This window comes from Sinocyclocheilus rhinocerous, unplaced genomic scaffold (assembly GCF_001515625.1).
Source record: "Sinocyclocheilus rhinocerous isolate Xijiao unplaced genomic scaffold, SAMN03320098_v1.1 scaffold909, whole genome shotgun sequence".
Lineage (NCBI taxonomy): Eukaryota > Metazoa > Chordata > Actinopteri > Cypriniformes > Cyprinidae > Sinocyclocheilus > Sinocyclocheilus rhinocerous.
This window is the reverse complement of record NW_015666359.1, coordinates 507,119-522,856: the sequence shown is the minus strand read 5'-3', so window position 1 is coordinate 522,856 and position 15,738 is coordinate 507,119. Positions and strand designations below refer to the sequence as shown.

The following is a 15,738-nucleotide window of genomic DNA, read 5'->3' as shown; positions in this document are numbered from 1 at the left end:
TAGAGCAGGGGAACGCGAGGAACAGTATTAAGAACCGCTGCTTTAAGAACATTGATTTTGAATCTTGTGAATCCATTAGAATTTTTAGAAGACAGGATTGCGATAGATTTTTACGTGCAGCTCTAGTTTTCTCTTCCTCTTCTCTAAAGCAGCGCAGGCCTTGCCCCCTTTGCTGCTTTTTCCCGAGGGCGGGGTTTATCTGGGTTTGTGATGTCACGAACCCGGGAAGTAACTTGTTGTAGTCTCTACCAGCCGTTTTGTAGGCATTAAACTGCCAGAATTTTAAAAGACGATATCTCCGTTTGCATTGAACTTTCAGCTTCGTAACTTTGCAGATATTGTTTATGCTCAAACAGCACCATTACACAATAACTAACGTTAAAAAAGTGAAATCGCAATGAACCACCCCCAAGTAAAGATCATGTTCCATGAAGATATTTTGTAAATTTCATACAGTAAATATATCAAAACTTAATTTTTGATTAGTAATATGCATGGCTAAGAACTTCATTTGGACAACTTTAAAGATGATTTTCTCAATATTTAGATTTTTTTGCACCCTCAGATTCCAGATTTTCAAATAGTTGTATCTCAGCCACATATTGTCCTATCCTAACAAACCATACATCAATGGAGAGCTTATTTATTCAGCTTTCAGTTGATGCATAAATCTCAATTTCCAAAAATTGACCCTTATGGTGGTCCAGGGTCACAAATGGATTTTCCTGTGGAAATGGTCAATTTAAAAGCCTGTGTCCTTGACAGAAATGTTGTCCGTGATGTTACTTGTCATGTTTGTTGCTTTGGCGGTGGAAGGATCATTGGCGTGTTTGAAACAAGCACTGTCTTTTATTTCAAGATGAGCAGCACATGTTGTGGTAGGAATCGTACCGGCGCGCACGGCAGCTTCAGTTTGCACTTTTGTTGGGTTAGAGTTTGTTATTATTTCTGTGAAATTTTCCCGTGATGATAATTGTTCTGTGTACAATATTATAGGGTGGGATTTATGAAGTGAGCTTGATTGAATTTGCATTCAAAACGTTTGATAATGCCGTGTTAATATTTACAAGTGGGAGAGGTTAAAGGAATAGTTCGCCCATCTTATGACAGATTTGTGTGAGGAACAGTTCTCCGTAACTCTTAAATCTCATTCTGTGCCAGTTTCGATGTCTGTAAGTTGATGATGACAAAAAAAATCCGTTTTGGGTGAACTGTTCCTTTAAATGACAAGTGGGAGGGGCCACCGAACTGGTGGGAGGAGTTTATGTTACTGTTTGTTGAATGATTTTAGCGTAGCTGTGAATTCTAAAGGGCAAGTCCTTTAAATTTTAGTACCGTGAATACTTTTAGATTAAGAAAAATGTCTTTGGTTATTTGATACAGTACTTTATAATCTCATTACCTGAATGAATATCAAAGGCGTGTTGACGTGGACTAGCGTGGTGCTTTCGTATTTTGTATGAAGAAGGCAGCTTGTGTGGGTTCAATCTAAAGGGCGATCTCAGTTTGTAAAATGCTTTAAAAAGCCCTTTAAATCGTTTTATTCCCTCTGTGTTGAGCGATGAGCAGATATTTTCACTTTTTACTCTTTTAACATTTCTACTTGCCATCTCTGATCATTCACGGTGACTGTTTTACCAAGTGTTTTTAGAAAGGCTGTGTCTTTGTGTTGCATACAGGGTCCAGTTACTGCCGGCTAATAAGGGCACATACTAAAAGATTGTTGGGATGATAACAGGACGTCTTTTTGTAACTTCTGTGGTGGATCTGTTTATGTTCTTTCACTCTTCAAAAGTCCCTTTACAAAAATGGCCTGCTTGTAAATACTGAGGGAGGGTGATAGCGGCTTTACCCCTATGGGATGTCCCCACTTTTCACAAAAACAAACCTGTGTGTGTGTGTGTGTGTGAACGTGTGTGTGTGTTGTTTTTTCAGTATTAATTTCATTGAGTTTGCTGTTATGGCGAGTGCCGTTATTTTACAGCCAAGCACAAACTGTGATATAGCTACATTGCGCATAAAATCGATGTTTTCGTGTCTTTCATGAATAGAACTGTTACTGTTCTTTTCATTCTGTTTTAACCACGTTTTTGTACTGGTTTTGTTTTTTGAGGTGGACTGCTGAGGTTTGTTCAACCATTTTGGGCCTCTGGTTTTTTTTAAGCACTACTTTTAGGGCAACATGAGATGTTTTTTGTTTTTCTTTTAATCTGTAAAACTGAGAGAACACTAATATTTGATCTGTCTGTTTCAAATAGAAATGCAGACATTTGCACAAACCTTATTTTTAAGTTGGACAGTATTGATTTTGAATGAACCACTGAATAAAGCTTCTCTTCTTCTTCTATTCTCTGTAACGTGTGTATATAAACGTACAGTATACTGCCATTTCATATGCTTTATACTGGTTTGAATTGTCATACAAATACTAAAATGATTTTAACCATGGCTGCATTGTGATTTTTTTAACATTTGTTTTTCTATTTCCCTTTTTAAAGGAGTTGAACTCTTTTATAGACTTTTTTTGTTTTGTTTTGTTTTCAGACATTAACATGTAAATGAAAATAAGAAAGTGAACCGGTGTGTTCTGTTTGTTGAGTGCACAGACTAAAACTTTTTTCTTTTCTTTTCAGTATTTGATAAATACTTACTGGACGATTGTGCAAATAAATGACATATAATTAAAATTAAAATATGTTTGCGTTGTTTGTTCTGAAACAGAAGACATTAAACGTTGTAAATGTTAAAGTATGATCCTTTTTAGATTCAAGTATTTTATTAATAGTAGAAAATCTATCTAGTTTATATTACCAATACATTATTAAAGCAATAAGCCCCAAGAAGCCGTGGTTTACAGTGAATTTATAACAGCTAAGGGGCGTTGTCCATTGTTCTAAAACCCCCTTAGCTGTTATAAATTTACTGTAAACCATGGCTTCACGGGGATTATTGCTTTTATAAAACGGTTATTCCATATACGTAGTAAGGTTTCACAAAATAAAACAGAGCAAATAAAGTGTAATGATATTAATAAAAACAGTATTCTTCCACCAAACAATGTAGTTCCTCAGAAACAGTTGTGGTTCCAACAAAGTGGTTGCCGAGCAACACACAGAAGTAAACAAAGGTGTATGTTTGTAGAGTAATTTACAACAGCTTCGAACGCGGCTCAACCAATCAGAATCAAGGACAGGAACTATATGTTTTATAATTAACCTTCTATGGTAAGTATTATGCTAACTGTTGAGAATTTCCCATTAAATGTGCATTCAGTAGTATTCTAGCCTAGCGTTAGCATCGCTGTTCTTAGTGTACTTTAAGGTGTTAAACACTGCACTGCCATCTATCGATGGGAATTAACATAGTTTCTTGAGTTGTATGGGAATTTCACTGATACTGGTGAGTTTTAAAGAGTGGTGCACACAATAAATAATACCCTTACCTTTCCAACAACAAAAGAAGCGACTTGAGTGTCTCTATTCAGCATTTTCTACATTAAATCTTTCCTTGTTGTATGGATTACCGATGTTTACGCTCGTCTTTTTTCTTTGTAGTTCTTTCTGACTTCTAGCTTCAGACATTTTCAGCTTCTTGGGCCTAAATCACGATAATAACTGTCTATATAGTCCACTGTCTTCACTTTTCACATCACCAAGCATTACTAAGATGATCTTCATGCGTCTATATATTATTTAAGGCTGTTTAAGGAGAAGTGTTGGGCTCGTTACTCAAAAAAATTAATATATTACTCATTAGTTACTCCTTTCAAATGTAATATCATTACTTAACCTATTACTCCCAGCCAACAGTAATTAGTTACACTCCCTGTTGAAGAAAACAGCATATGCTGGTTAGGTATGTTTTGACGCTGGGATGCTGGTTTAAACTGGTCCTTTGCTGGTTTAAGCTGGTCCTTTGCCAGCACATGACCAGCAAAGGATCAGCTTAAACCAGAAAAGGACCAGCTTAAACCAGCAAAGGACCAGCTCAAACCAGCAAAGGACCAGTTTAAACCAGCAAAGGACCAGCATAAACCACCAGGAACAGCTTAAACCAGCATCCCAGCGTCAAAACATACCTAACCAGCATATGCTGGTTTTTTCAACAGGGCTGCTAGTTACATTACCAGAAAAATTAGAATTGCACAATTTCTGCAGCCTGTGATTCGTTTGCATAGACTCGAGCCTGTGATGCATGAAAGTTGCAGATAAATGAAGAGTACAACTGATTCTTATACCACATTTAGAAATATGTATTTATATGGTTTCATATGTCATCTGTCAATGTGCCTCTTTGTTGATACTGGAATTCCTGACATGTCAGCTCAAACCAGCAAAGGAACAGCTTAAACCAGCATCCCAGCGTCAAAACATACCTAACCAGCATATGCTGGTTTTTTCAACAGGGCTGCTAGTTACATTACCAGAAAAATTAGAATTGCACAATTTCTGCAGCCTGTGATTCATTTGCATAGACTCGAGCCTGTGATGCATGAAAGTTGCAGATAAATGAAGAGTACAACTGATTCTTATACCACATTTAGAAATATGTATTTATTTGGTTTCATATGTCATCTGTCAATGTGCCTCTTTGTTGATACTGGAATTCCTGACAAGTATATTTGGCGCTAAATCCGCATATGTCAAATTACGTAACAACTCTGGTTGTGTTTGGGAGCTCCTTGACTGAAAGGATAACCTATAATTAGGTTTTTTTTTGGATTATGTGAAAAACAACTCAGTTGTTAGTCTGTCTGGTACATGAGAGGAAAAGTCACACAATCTTTGGCTCAGTGGGAAACTGTCTCCTCACAACAAGAAGGTCCCCGGTTTGAATCCCAGCTGAACCAAAAAGTCTTTCCTTCAGATCTGGTGTCTCTCATAATCCAAAGATGTGTGAATTACAGATGCAAAGTGTTCTAAAGGTGTGAGTGAAGATGTTTATTTTCATGATTTTTGGACAAACACACACTGTCTGTAAGTTGCTTTGCAATTACAAATGGAAATTACATTGAAATAAACGTGAGTTTTAATTTAATGCATCCCGAAAGAGTTTATTTGGTCCAGAAACAATATAAATTATGTCTATATGAGAGCTTAAATTATGTTGAAAGCATAATGACCACATTTGAACTAGTGTTTAACCTTCTACGGAGGTTCCATGAGCGTGTCTACGGCCCTGTTTAAATATGCCACACATATGAAAGCAACCCGCACCAACACTTTCCCCCTGCTTTTGTACTATTATGTCTGTATTTCATGTAAGTGTACACCATTCAGATGACTCTTCACGAAACAATTTATCTTTTAATGTGTGAAACTTGGCACCTACTAAACGTCTTTAAAGTTTTTGACAAAACAGACCCAAAGGGAAAACTGTTTACTTAAAAATGTTTTTTTTCTTAAAAGTTGTTTTATTCTTTTTTATTTCTATCCTTATGTTCTATTCCTTAATTAAAAATTATGTTTAATGTTATATTTGATACACAAACACTCATACAAATTACACGAATCTTTATCACGTATCATCTTGTACTGCATTGTTATTAAAGCAGAGCGCCTCCTCACTGTTAAACCTCAAACTGGACTGATGTTTTAGGTCTTTACATAGAACATAGCCATGTGTGATTCTTTGGAACACGTGAATAATCAATTAATATCTGTGTTAGGCCTGCTGTATGCATACAGTAATTCCAGCTGCATCTTATTACACAATGTCGAATAATTAAATAACTAACTAATTGATAAAAAATGGCCGATAATGAAAATGAATCGCTGAAATTCCATTTCAAAACTGATGCGTGTCAACTTTCATATTTTGTCAAACCAGCTTTTAGGTCACGCGCTCTTCTGTGTTCTGCCGACAGATGGCGGTAGAATCAAAGAGAACTGTGATCTGACGTCATCCGTCACAACAGAAACATTGTTGCGGTGAGCGTTCTATTCTTCTCAGGAATGTCTAAATACCTTTCTACTTATAAATTCGAACCCGGAGATTGATATAATAGTTGAGTAGCGGTGTGAAGTAATAGTGGCAGGAGCAGAAGACGATAGAAAGCAATGTAAATCTCATTTATATTTTTCTTCTAATAAAATGTATACAAAACACACAGACTAAGTGTGATTCCAGCTCCATGCGGACATGATTTATGAGACCTATGCTTTAAATTAAATGTATCTGTAAATTATCTGATTTTTTTTCCCTCTCAACTTATGAATATTCATAATGTGACGTTTGACGTTGCTCGGCAATTTTCCTGAAATGTCCAGTCACACAGTCTCATTAATATTCATAACCGAGTCTGTAGGGTTACGTCGCCAGCTTCCTATCGCCTCTATTAGTCGAAGCGCCACCCACTTACTGCGTTTCAGCCAATCAGTAAAGCCCGTCACGCTACCTAATTAATATTCATGAGCCGTAGTAGGATTGGCTGAGCGCAGCCGCAGACGCCGGTCCGGTACTCGGTGCTGCTGACCTCTCCTAGTCCGCTTCTGGATACGGGATGTGTTTTCTCTTAGTTTGGCCTTGATTTAATGCGGTGTTGGACATTAGTGCAGCGGACGCAGCGGTGATCGTAACAGGTATGTTATGATATGTTAATGAGCACCAGAGAGGGTCTGTAATAATACACACAGTGTTAATACTCTGAGGTAATCATTGCATTTATACTGTAATGTTCAGCTTACATTTAAATGGGTGTGCTATGAAGGGAAAAAAGGGCTCCGGGGCTTTGTTTAACCGCGGTTTTCTGTGGTAGTGAGCTGGTAATATCGAGTGTATTGTGTGATGAGGGTTATGCTTTCTGTCATAAACTCAGATGATTGTACAGTGACCTATGGACTGTGTCTCACATGCATCAGCAGTTATGCATCAGGACAACACCCCATCCTCGCACTCATCCCATACAGTATTACAGCAGATCTAAAGCCTGCTCTGGCTAACAACACCTATACTTCCATACTCATAAACACTGAGTACAGTGCAGCAGAGGTCATGTTTACTGTCTCTGACTACACCCTGCTCACCTCATGCTTGAGATCATCATTCTGCTGCTTGCAGTGTTCTGACATGATGTCCCGAAACTGTGCTTCATGTGGTAGCATCTATATTCATTGGTTTTATTCAAAGATTTTCAAAAATATAAGTATTATGACCTGACTCAGGACTGGTTACACCAGCGATACAGTTATTATTACAGGAAATAATTTTTAAAAATACAGGTAATTACAAAATGACACATTCTAAACGAGATGCACTGCAATGTAAACACTCCTAAATATAAATACAAATCATTTTTACAAATAAATACAAATAATAAATACAATAAATAAAACACAATTTGAGTAAAGAGTAAACACTATACAACGATTTACACAATTCTTTATGCATTATACAGTGATATACAGCACTGCAATATAAAACACTTATTTCTGAATTAAACTTCAGCTTGAAATTGTTCTTGGAAGATATCAATTCAGAAATGGATTGATATCATAATGAAGAAAAAGCCTTGTTGCAAAAATTCTAAAAAAATAAAAAAATAAATAAAATTTAGCATAATAATTATTATTTATTTGAACAAACTGCTTATTAATATTTGAAAAATGTTTGTCTGCCTATTTACAGCAATGTGCTGCAACAAACATGCAGAAGCATACGGAGAAAACAAAACACACACCCACAAATTACAAAATGACACATTATAAACAAGATACACCATATAATAGCAAATTCAACACAATTTGAAAGAGTAAACACTAAACAACAATTTATGTAGCCTAATTATTTATGTGTTAGGGACATATTATAAACAAGATTAGAGCCCGACCGATATGGGTTTTTTGGGGCCGATACGATACCGATATTAGGGAGTAAAAAAAGGCCGATATCGATATATCGGCTGATATTCTTTGTGTATATTATAGTACAGTACCAGTCAAAAGTTTGGACACTTTCCTATTCGTGTGTCCAAACATTTGACTGGTACTATATATAGAATACAGTATATACATAAACAGAATATATATACATAAACACATTTTTTGCAATGATCACTCAAATGTGGTGATCAAACACTTATAATGGTGACAGAGATATGTAAGGGCATTTAACAATTTAACAATAAACTTGCGATGAGTGCGATGCACAAAGTAACGGGGTGTTAGTTGTAACACACGTGGTTTGAATATGTATTTTACCATAGTAACATTTAAATTCTGGCTTAAGTAAATTTTTTATCTCAGTTTTTATTATTCATTTAAAATGAGACAAATCTGCTATTATTTTAATCTCCAATCTGTTATTTATCAGTTCAGATAGTTTTTTAATGCTTTGATTACTAGCAGAAGACACTAACCATTCACACACACACACACACACACACACACACACACAGAGAGTATATAATTCTATGGATTTAAGATTAGGACTTAACATAAACCTATATTTTGAGTTAATCTCAGGCTGTCTTGTATCTCACATACAAGACACGTTTCTACATCAGGAGGAAGAGGTTTAGAGCGTTTGTCTGTAGACACAGCCACTCCTCACTTCAGCAAACAGTTCATGTCAATAATGCAGTCTAGATAAGAGCCACTTACACGACACGCTCGCTCACTGCCACTCACAAGTCAGCACTGAATTCTGCACAGAATGCGAAGGCATTAATGATCAGATGTGCTGTAGTGTCTGATGATCTGAGGATGCTCAGTTTTAATTATTCTGAAGTAGGGTTGTAACGGTATGATAATCGTCTCAGAAAATATCACGGTTTCACGGTATATACTAAACAATCATTCTTATCAGTATCAATGACTCTTAAAAGAACAAGAACAAGTTGTTTGAGTGAAACTTGAAACCATTTTAATGAAAGTATTGAAGTCTCCCTTCTGAAAAAAAAAGTTTCATTTTTAAAAACAATACAAAAATAAAGCTATACACCTTATGAATATCTATATCACACCTTAACATTTTAATTAATGTTTTAAAATGTTATCAAATTAAAATTTAACAACTTTTATTTTTGGCAAGGTTCTGGCACAACAGAGGTATACTACGTTAAAACATGGACAAACATGATATTCCTTAAAAAATAATGTTTAAATAAATTCATTATTATACAGAAAATTATTATTGTTGTTATTATAACTTTGAAGTACATTGCACAATGCCAATATATTCGTCATAATTTCAAGTTAAACCCAACTTTTATTTTGACGGCTTGTAGCGGACCTTTGAGTTTCAGAGTGCATTTGAAAATGTTTATTTTTTTTCAGATTCCCTCTGCTTCACGGAAATCATACGGCCTTACATTGTTGCCATGGATATTAGAGAGGGATGAGCGGTTCGTTCTGTAGAGTATACATCAATACATTCACTCACTCTGAACAGATTTTAAAACACTTGCCAACTTTGTAAATGGTTAAAGAGAAAAACTGGGCATCATATACTAAACGACTGAGGATCACACACTCACAGACTTTCAAGTTGTTCCAAACTCGATGACGAACTCACAACAAACAAATGAAAACAACGTGTGTCAAAAAAATCGACGGAAAATATTAAACATATTTGATCTCCGATGACTGGATGGATTCATATTCTGAAGCTAAAATATCTGTGGCCATCATACACTACGCAATTTCCTGTGAAATCTTTCAACTCCCAACTGCCCAAAATCCACTGACTCACTATGAATTTTAGCAACTATAGCGTTGACTTGTCCTGACTGTAAATTGGGGCAAAAATCTGGACAAAATATGTGTAGCGTTTTCAGCCTTAAATTTTCCAAACTGTTCACCTTAAAGGAAAAGCACACCCAAAAATGAAAATTGGCTAACAATGAACTCACTCTCAGGCCATCCCAAGATTAGGATGAGTTTGTTTCTTCATCAGATTTGGAGAAATGTAGCATTGCATCAGTGTCTCAGCAATGGATGCTCTGCAGTGAATGGGTGCCGTCAGAATGAGAGGCCAAAAAGCTGATAAAAACATCACAATAATCCACTTGTGAAGAAAAAACCAGCTTGATTGTAAGAAACAAATCCATCATTAAGATGTTTTAACTTTAAACGGTTGTTTTTGACTAAAATAAAAGTCCGTAATCCATAATAACCCTCCCTCCAGTGAAAAAGTGAGCCATCTCGCCTGAATCAGAAGAAGAATATTTTGTGATTTAAGTGATGGTTGAAAACATCTTAATGGTGGTTTTGTTTCTTACAAACACACAGCTTTTGGCTTCACAAGGCATTAACTGATGGTCTGGAGGTGCTGTGGATTACTTGTGGATTATTGTGATGTTTTTATCAGATGTTTGGACTCTCATTCTGACGGCACCCATTCACTGCAGAGCATCCATTGCTGAGACACTGATTCAATGCTACATTTATACAACTCTGAAGATGAGCACATTTTCAGCAAATTGACTCTTTTTTTGGGGGGTGAACAGTTTCTTTAATGTTGTAGTTTACACAAAAGGCCTCAACAGTGGGGATTTTTATTTCTAACAGCTAAGGCATTAACTGATGGTCTGGAGGTGCTGTGGATTACTTGTGGATTATTGTGATGTTTTTATCAGATGTTTGGACTCTCATTCTGACGGCACCCATTCACTGCAGAGCATCCATTGCTGAGACACTGATGCAATGCTACATTTCTACAAATCTGAAGATGAGCACATTTTCAGCAAATTGACTCTTTTTTTGGGGGGTGAACTGTTTCTTTAATGTTGTAGTTTACACAAAAGGCCTCAACAGTGGGGATTTTTATTTCTAACAGCTGTGCCTTGTCTTAGTTGTTCCTTCCTGTTTAATCATTAATAGATGACTGGCAGCAGAGCAAGGTTTAACTTGTAAGTAAATGATTTTCGTTGTGGGAATTAACAGGTAAAAGGCATATTCACATTAATCAATGACACGATTTAAATTCTTTGGATGTTGTGTTTGATTTCATCACGCTGTGAAGCCTGTTGATGCATTATAGAACATTTATTCGTTGTTGTATTTTAATAAATGGTTATTATATTATAAGACAGAAAGGACTATTATCCATCATGTGATTGGTCAGTGTTTTGGATGCAAGGCTTTATTGATTGAGTGCGATCACATGACTGGAGGCTGACTGGATGGGTATTACAGCATGAGACTGATGTTGTCAGGCTGAAGTCTAAATGCTTTACAGCCAGCAGATTTTTAAACTCAAAGCTGTTGTGACAAGTTTGGTCAATTAAGGGATCCAAGTAGGGCTGCCACAATCATGACATTTGGTTGAATTTATAATTGTTTCCTTCCTACATTTATTTAAGTTGCTGTTTAAGATTGATACACAAACATGAAAAGATACACAATAGGCCTATATTTGTACCATAACAGTTACATTACAAATTACAATTACAGTACCTTACATTACAAATCTTGTAAATGTATTGGTACCAGTCAGTAGCCTGTAGATTGTTTTCGTCATCATCTAATGCTTTAACATGCTCCATTTTCTGTTGCATTATGTTTTGTTTCAGTCAGTTGGTCTGTGTTCATGAGTTCCCTTGCTTAGTCAATCATCCTGTTCACTTGTCTGAATAATTATCTCATTAGTTCCCCTATAAGCCCTCAGTTCTCCATTAGTCTCTGTCTGTTCTTGTTTGTAGATTGTAGTTTTCTCCTAAATTGTTATTATCACTGTTATCTGCTACACTTTCTCTTTTGCCTGTTAACCACAAAATACATGTTTAACACCAGGTAGTCAACCACAAAACACACAATGATGCATTGTCCATCATATTAATAAACTAGAATATATGACTTTAGTATGCTTACAAAATATACACAATTATATACATGTGAAATGCTTGAATGTCACTGAAAAGTGCTTGAATACACACACACACACACAACTCAAGAGTTTCCCATCTCAGGGTAAGTCAACTCAGAGTTCAAGTATTAACTCAGAGTTTGTTGAACCTCCTTTCTGGAATACACCCCCAGTTATCTGATTAATTATCTCATTAGTTCCCTTTGTGCTTATAAGCCCATGTTGTGTGCTTCTATAGCTGAAACTTGGCAGCCACAAACATGCTACGAAAGCAGAAGACGTCACCCGTATTATTTTTTATGCTTTGTTTTTCACTGTGAAACAGAACACGCGCCGGGAGAGCCCGCTGACAACGTCGATTGTCCTCTATTTGTTTTTCTTCTCTAGTCACGTTTGATCTTGTGAGTCTCCGTGAGATCTCGTGTCACTGTGAAATCGTTCCTACAATCGACAGTACCTTACATTACAAATCTTGTAAATGTATTGGTACCAGTCAGTAGCCTGTAGATTGTTTTTGTCATCATCTAATGCTTTAACATGCTCCATTTTCTGTTGCATTATGTTTTGTTTCAGTCAGTTGGTCTGTGTTCATGAGTTCCCTTGCTTAGTCAATCATCCTGTTCACTTGTCTGAATAATTATCTCATTAGTTCCCCTATAAGCCCTCAGTTCTCCATTAGTCTCTGTCTGTTCTTGTTTGTAGATTGTAGTTTTCTCCTAAATTGTTATTATCACTGTTATCTGCTACACTTTCTCTTTTGCCTGTTAACCACAAAATACATGTTTAACACCAGGTAGTCAACCACAAAACACACAATGATGCATTGTCCATCATATTAATAAACTAGAATATATGACTTTAGTATGCTTACAAAATATACACAATTATATACATGTGAAATGCTTGAATGTCACTGAAAAGTGCTTGAATACACACACACACACACAACTCAAGAGTTTCCCATCTCAGGGTAAGTCAACTCAGAGTTCAAGTATTAACTCAGAGTTTGTTGAACCTCCTTTCTGGAATACACCCCCAGTTATCTGATTAATTATCTCATTAGTTCCCTTTGTGCTTATAAGCCCTCAGTTCTCCCTTAAGCTGGCCACACACTAGAGGATTTTAAGGCTGATTTGCACTGTGAAATCGTTCCTACAATCGACAAGTGTGTGGTCTCGCGGTCTGGTCGAATCGTCTAGTGTGCGCGTTCAGAGGATTATAAGGCTAAAAATCGGTTAAAACCGTCTTCATGTCTGTGGTCTCCCATAGTTTTAAAATCATCACTGTGAAATCGTTCCTACAATCGACAAGTGTGTGGTCTCGCGGTCTGGTCGAATCGTCTAGTGTGCGCGTTCAGAGGATTATAAGGCTAAAAATCGGTTAAAACCGTCTTCATGTCTGTGGTCTCCCATAGTTTTAAAATCAGTTCAGATTTGAAAATTCCGCTCTCATTTGTAGATTGTGTTTTCCTCCTACATTTTTTCCCTGTGTTTCCTGAGCACATAAGAAAAGTATATTTTCTTACTATTCCTCGTCAAGAGAGTTTCTACATTAACCACATTAAGTAACAAATGCTTGCTCTAAAAACACTAATAATTTAATAGCATTGTTAATGGAGTGTCATCTTTAGCACATCTAAAATTGATTGAAATTTTTCATGATGCTGTAGTGTCTGACTTATGATATCCTTCACTTTTTGTATACATTGGAGATTGCCATTTTAATATATGTAATGTATGTTTTCCTAGCAATTAATAATTTGTTGCCAGTTCTACTACTGGATTAACATATTTAGAAATACATTGCAGTTTAAGTTCACTAATAATGAAGTACAATGAGATATAATTGAAATAATTCATACGTCATTCCAAACCCTCAATCCTGCGCCTTTTCCTTCACAGAGCATGTCCACCATGGTTTACCCACATGAGGAGAGACTAGAGAAGCTGACGCAGGAGGAGATCATCTCCAGCACTAAACTGGTGATTCAGGGTCTGGAAGCTCTCAAGAGCGAGCACAACTCCATCCTGCAGAGTCTGGTGGAGACCATCCAGTGCTTAAAGAAAGATGAGGAGGCCAGTTTGGTTCATGAGAAGTCCAGCCTGCTGCGCAAGTCTGTGGAGATGATTGAGCTGGGCCTGGGTGAAGCGCAGGTGAGGGACGACGACGGTACGGGGTGGGGTGAATGGATATGGTGAACACCACTGAATCTGTAGAAAGTCAGCATCCATTGCTGAACTAGTTAATAATGCAAAAATATTACATCACCTATATCACATATCAGGTGATGATGGCGCTGTCCAACCACCTGAACACAGTGGAGTCAGAGAAGCAGAAGCTGCGTGCTCAGGTGCGACGGCTCTGTCAGGAGAACCAGTGGCTGAGGGACGAGCTGGCCAACACCCAGCAGAAGCTCCAGAAGAGCGAACAGAGCGTCGCACAGCTGGAGGAGGAGAAGAAGCATCTGGAGTTCATGAACCAGCTCAAGAAATATGATGATGGCGTCTCACCAGAGGTGAGTGTCTATGGGGTGGATCGTCATACTGGCACAAGAAAAACACCCCAGTTACATCCTGTTGCAATTTTATTTCTCCTGATTTCTATTTTTTTTTTTTATATATATTGTAGGAAATAATATATGAAAAGTTTGCACTGCAGAAAGAAACTTCATGGTGCTGGTTCTACCTCTAGTGTCATTCTGTGTTGTTATTGCTTACTAAACCTAAAACTATAAAAAAAAATACAAATAAAATATAAATATTAGATGAAAAGCCAAAATAAGAAATGTTCCCCTGGCAACTAAGTGATATTAAGCAAGTTTAATTTGAAGTACTAAAATTAAATTACTTAAACTAAAACTGAAACAAAAATAAATGACAAGTATGTATAAAAAACAAAAGCACGACAAAATTTCTAAAACTTAAAGTCCGCTTGAAATCAAAATTGATTTTATTTACTTTACTAGCGCACATTCCGGTTCAGCTGGAAATACGTCACTACACTGAAATAAAGTCGGCAGCAACTTCCGGTTCACGCGGACTTTAAACTACAATTAGAAAATAAAAATAATAAAATTAAAGCTAAATCAAATATTAATAAATACTATAGCAGTATATAAATAATAAAATAACACTGGTGCCATTATTCATTATTCATATTGTTACTGCCCTTTTAAACAAAGTTAACTGTTGTTGTTTTTTCCCAATATTATTGTTATTACTATTATACCAAGAATACAATATATTTTGTTTATATTCTAGAATATATTTGGAAAATATGCTGAGATATGTATCCCTATTAATTTTTGATTGATTATCTATCTGTCTATCTATCTATCTATCTATCCATCATCTATCCATCTGTCTATCTATCTATCTATCTATCCGTCTATCCATCTGCCTATCTGTCTATCTATCTATCTATCTGTCTGTCTATCTATCTATCTATCCATCTATCCATCTATCTATCTATCCAGCTATCCATCTATCCATCTATCCATCCATCCATCCATCTATCCATCTATCCATCCATCCATCCATCCATCCATCCATCCATCCATCCATCCATCTATCTATCTATCTATCTATCTATCTATCTATCTGTCCGTCCGTCCGTCTGTCTGTCTATCTATCCATCCATCCATCTATCATTTTCTGTTTTTTTATTCAGTTTAGTTTTTGTTTTGTCATTTTGTTGTGTTTTTAGTATTTTTGTTTTCTTTTACAATATTTCTATATAGTTTTTTTAATAATTATAATTTCAGTTTAGTTTATCCCTTGAATTGTTTTGATCTTTGATTTAGTCATTTACTAAATTAGAAAACTGAATTACAGTGTTTCTGGTGCAAGAACCCAGGACTAACATTCTAATGGCGCTTTTCCACTGCGTGGTACGACTCGGCTCGGCACCGCTCAGTACGGTACGGCACGGCTC

At 36.4% G+C, this 15,738-nt stretch overlaps 1 pseudogene; it reads left to right on the top strand.

Annotated features, from left to right (window-relative positions):
- The first annotated feature begins 6,441 nt into the window (after positions 1–6,441).
- The window catches only part of LOC107732244 (kinesin light chain 1-like), a 24,658-nt pseudogene continuing 15,361 nt past the window's right edge, over positions 6,442–15,738 (top strand).